Source organism: Bombina bombina, chromosome 8 (assembly GCF_027579735.1).
Source record: "Bombina bombina isolate aBomBom1 chromosome 8, aBomBom1.pri, whole genome shotgun sequence".
Taxonomy (NCBI): Eukaryota; Metazoa; Chordata; class Amphibia; order Anura; family Bombinatoridae; genus Bombina; species Bombina bombina.
This window is the reverse complement of record NC_069506.1, coordinates 85,666,919-85,672,151: the sequence shown is the minus strand read 5'-3', so window position 1 is coordinate 85,672,151 and position 5,233 is coordinate 85,666,919. Positions and strand designations below refer to the sequence as shown.

Sequence of the window (5,233 nt, the reverse complement as noted above, 5' to 3'; positions counted from 1 at the left end):
AACTTCCTTGAAGAGATGCGTGCCTCCCAGAGGGAACAGGCGGAATACAGGGTGTTCATGACAGGAGTAATGAACCAACTGCCCGAAGGACAAAATAATATCTTCAATACTAAATAATATGTTGCAGGCCCTCCGGGAGGTGTCAAGCGAAATGGGGGAAAGAGCTTCTGCTCCTGGACCATCTGCTCCTGGGCCTGCCTTAATCTCCTCCTCAGCCTGGTGATCCCTTAACCACTCATAGTACTCCTCCCCTTCTTCCCCAACCATCTCCTATGAGAACTCATCTGAGGGGGCAGTTGCCTTCCCCAGAGCCTCTGTTTTGTGGGAAGAAGGGAAGGAGGAGGAAGTAATTATGTATGTATATATATATATATATATATATATAATATGTACCTGGCAGGGGAGATACCATGATCATGAAGGTGGTTCTCCCAGGGTGAGGCACATCCATTGCACTTCAGTTGTGTTGACCCTTGCAATTTCCTCAAATGCGGGAGACTCAACTGCATAACTTGTGGTAGTGGGGGACTGCGTTTTCGCTTTCCCCTGATTCTCTCTCACTTTTTTCTTATCCTGTTCCTGCTGAAAAGATGGCTGATGTTGGGGACACTGGAGAATTTGGCTGAGTATATTCCTAGAACTATTTTAGCAGTGTTGCACAAATTGGGGAGAGTTGCCCTGTATTAATTATTTGGACTGTTTTGCTGTAAAATAAATGTGTATATACAGTATACCTGTAAGTCTTTCTCTTATTATTAACATATATTGATTCCTAATAAACTCTTTGGGGAAAAAATTGAGACCCTTTTTAATTAATAACCACATTTTGGCGGCCATGAAGTTGTAGACAAATCCATATGCCAATTAGTTTTGTAGGAATTAGATAATAAGTTGTTTTAATTTTAGAATATTGCAGGATATATATATATTTATTTATTTTAAAAAAACTAAAAAAAAAACGTTTTCTGAAGAAAATGCATGGTTTCAGGTGGAATTGTCTTTATAAATTTGCATTCCCATAGAGTTTCATGGGTGATGGTAAATGTAGCTCAGTCCTTGGCAAATAATACAATTGTGTGTTACTGAAATTTTTTTTAAATTTAACTGCAGTAAAGGTAGATTTGGTGTTTTATAGCAGTTTTTCTTTTACAAAGATATGACGAGTCCACTGATTTCATCCTTACTTGTGGGATATCAACCTCCTGCTAACATAAATTGGCAAAGAGCACCACAGCAGAGCTATATATATATAGCCCCTCCCTTCCCCTCCACCCCCAGTCATTCTCTTTGCCTGTGTTATACTAGGACGTAGGGTTGCACCAATACCGATACTAGTATCGGTGCCGATACCAAGTATTTGCATGAGTACTTGTACTTGTGCAAATGTACCGATGCTTAAACCAATACCTCCAATTCCTAGCCATACGCCATCTTGTGGAGTTTTTCAAACTGCATGTTCCCATTTCATTTTAAGCTGGAGTGGAGACTTAACTAAAAATTGTTCACTTCTGTTTTGCCAATACAAATTGCTGTTATTTGTATTATTGTACGTCAGAGCAGTGCTCCAAAAGCTGCTACTATACAGCTGGAAGTCTACCTGGAGAGATCACTGTACCTCATTCAGACAAACTCCTGAAGTACTGGGCAGTTAATAAACTGAGGTTTAATGGCCCAAAAATATCTTTCTGACCCATGCAGTAGTGTGAAAAGTGAAAGACTGTTCAGCTTAGCGTCAAAAGTCCTTACTGATAGCAGAAACAGACTTATAGCTGAACATGCAGAGATGCTTCTGTTCCTTAATAAGAACTTGCCGCTAACTTTTGAAAAATTATTCTAATTGATAGATTGTCTGTTATACTGCTAGTTCTCATCCTAAACAATTGTGCTCAAAACATAATGTACTCTAAGGAACATCCTTAGCCAGGGCTGGACTGGGAATAAAAAGCAGCCCTGGAAAAATATGAAGACCAGCCCTATTTTCTGTTGAGTCAGTAGAATGCAAATGCCCCATTTTCTCAAAGGGGATTACTGGGTACTCCTTCCCCAATATTATTTTCAGAATTAAATTATATAACTTTTTATTAAGTACAAATGTCAGATTGATGAGTTATATAGGCACCCTACAACTCAATTGCATCCAGTAATCACCCCTTTAAATTGTAGCTTCCCAGCCCCAGCTGTTGCAGCTGTTATTTATTGTTGTTATTATTAATATATGCTATTGTAATATTTTTATTTATAAACATGTTCTGTGAACTTTGTGACAACAAGCACATAAAACTGTTTTATTATTTCAAAATGTCTTTTGAGTTACAGTTCATAATTATAAAGAAGCAATCTTAAATCATTAGTCTGTATTGTGCTTGGTAAACTGTCATGACATAAAAAAAAAGTATCGGTAATTGGTATCGGTGAGTATTTAAAAAAAGTATTGGTACTTGTACTCGGTCTTAAAGTGGTATCGGTGCAACCCTACTAGGAAGAGGTAAAGTGAGGTGTTAGTTTTAGTTTCTTCAATCAAGAAGTTTTTTATTTTCAAATAGTACCGGTGTGTACTATTTTCCTCAGGGGGATATGGAAGAAGTTTTCTGCCCTGAGGTTGATGATCTTAGCAGACGTAACTAAGATCCACGTTGGTTCCCACAGAGTGCTGAAGGTAGTGTAAGAAATCTTCAGAGTGGAGAACAGATGCATGCTATAAGTATTGAGGTATGTTCAGTCTTTTTTCTGAGGAGACCTGTTATATCAGAATGGCTGACATTTTATTCTTTGCTATAAAAGGGGTTAAAGTGGACCTGGTTTTAAAGAAAGAAAAAGGGTGTTACTTTAAAATCCTTTATTTAAACATTTTTGTTTCCATGGCATATTGGGTGTTTGTAAGGGACACTGGGAGAGGCAGCTCATTATTTTATTATGTTTTATAAAGGGCTGCAGCATTATGAGGTTGTTTTTAGGGGGACCACTTGGTATTTTATCCTAACCACTTCCTATGCGGTATTACGGATTCGTTTGTGATCGCCCTTAATGGGCGGGGCGTATTTTCATGCGCTCCAACACGCAGTACATTTTGGCTCAGTAGGCAACAGGCATGAGCTCCGGTTAGGCCTAAACTTATGCTCTGATGTCCGGATCGTGGTAGTCAATTTTCAAGTAGACAAGAGACAGGTGTGTCCGGAACACGGTCAGACCATCGGTCCGTGTGTGCGAGCAAAATATATTCAAAGTCCTCTGCTAAAGGTAAGGCTCGGAGTGCCGTAGCTTAACGGCGGATCAGGCCGTGTAACCATACAAGAAAAAATGAATGCAGGCACTCACGGTTAGGCAAAATATAAAACGTTCCTTTTATTAGTACAAGGGATAAAACATATAGTGTTCCCAAACAGAGGGCAGACAGGGAGGCAAGCAGTCTAACGCGTTTCATACCCCCTAGTGGCGCTTATTAATAGACTAGTTTATAGGACCATAGAGAGGAAATTTATACCCTAAATGTGAAACAATTAACTTAAGAGAAGTTAAAAACAACAGAAGAGAATTAAAACAATGATGAACAGTGGAATTGGAGAAATACATTGATATCACTGATTATTTAGCCAGTATATGGATAATCATCTAAAAAGGCTATAGATTCAAAACACCATGGCTATAATTTTAATTTTTAATGGTTCACTTATACTTAAATAACATCCCTATGTTATTTAAGTATAAGTGAACCATTAAAAATCAAATACAAAAGTAAATCTGTATAAATTTCATACAGATTCAATATATGAACAAATAAATGTGCAAAACACTGCATGAGTCACACTCCACGCCATAGTCCACAATAATCAACCCTAAACTGGGTGATGCTAGATTACATTATTATAACTGACCTGATCTAATATAGGCAATGGCATTAAATAATACATCACACAACGCATAACCACCAACTAAATTGGTGCAATTTAGGACCCTTGATGGTACTGAATGTACCCCGCCAGAACAGACATTCAATTATCAATAAAATAACTAATGTCAAACTCTCTATTCATACCTAGCGGAATACGTGTTTTTAATTTAAGAATCCAAAAAAGTTATTTTTTTATCCAGTACCTTATTTTTATTGCCACCTCTTATGGGAACTCTAGCTAGGTCTATGACCTGAACTGAGGAGATTGGCTTTGTTAGTGAAGTGAAAACCATTAAAATGGCTTGCTACTGCTGGCTCCTTGACATAATTCTTAACGTCTCTAAGATGTTCCCCTACTCTCCTCCTGAGCTCCCTAGAGGTTTGTCCAATGTATTGGCTCTGGCAAAGGTTACGTGTGAGCATATAGACCACCCATTGAGTCCCACAATTAGCATATAATTGAATTTCAAATTTCTGGTTGGTAATGCTAGATGTGAAAGAGTTACCACTTAAAATCATGGTGCAAGTATTGCAATTTCTACTGCCACATCTATAATTACCTATATGTCTCAGCCAAGTGTATTCATGGGAAGATGGATACCTATTTACCATACTAGGTGAAAGAGACTGTGCTAGCGTTCTCGGCTTCTTAGGAACAAATCTGCAATGTTTCGCTAATGGTTTCAAAATTTCATCCCCAGATAAAAGGTGTAAGTGTTTTTTAAGGATTTTTACAATTTGATCATATTGTGATGTATATTCTGTAGTGAAAACTATTGAATCATGAAAGCTACTATTGCTAAATACTTTAGAGGGCCTATTGGCCAACTAAACAGACTTCCTAATATGTTCACAACACTTGGATAAAGTTTTTTGGTTATAACCTCGGTTCACTAGCCTGTTTTCTAGTTCAATGGCCTGTTGGTCATACACTTCATCTGACTTTGTGTTCCTTCTTAACCTGATAAACTGTCCTTTAGGAATGGCTTGAATGAGGTTTTTTGGATGTTGGGATTTAGCGTGTAGAATGGTATTTCCAGCAGTAGGTTTCCTGTATGTTTTTGTGCATATAGAATTATTATGCACCTGTAAAGTTAAGTCCAGGAAATCTATTTGTGTGTTGTTGTAAGTGCGTGTAAATTTGAGTCCCATTTGGTTGTCATTTAGATAATTCATGAAATCATTGTATGTGGAATCATTTAAAGGTTTTTTAACTACAAAAATCAGGTCATCTATGTACCGTGAATAAAAAATGATATCCTTACACCATGGATTTAATGAGTCATAAATGTGCATGAGTTCCCACTTGGCTACATAAAGATTGGCAAACGATGGGGCAAACTT

The 5,233-nt window shown here is 37.6% G+C and overlaps 1 non-coding gene across 1 annotated transcript; it reads left to right on the top strand.

Annotated features, from left to right (window-relative positions):
• Positions 1–385: 385 nt before the first annotated feature.
• On the top strand, positions 386–549 carry LOC128639345 (U1 spliceosomal RNA). The gene has a single exon (XR_008399197.1). It is a non-coding gene; the product is annotated as a U1 spliceosomal RNA (small nuclear RNA).
• Positions 550–5,233: the final 4,684 nt, after the last annotated feature.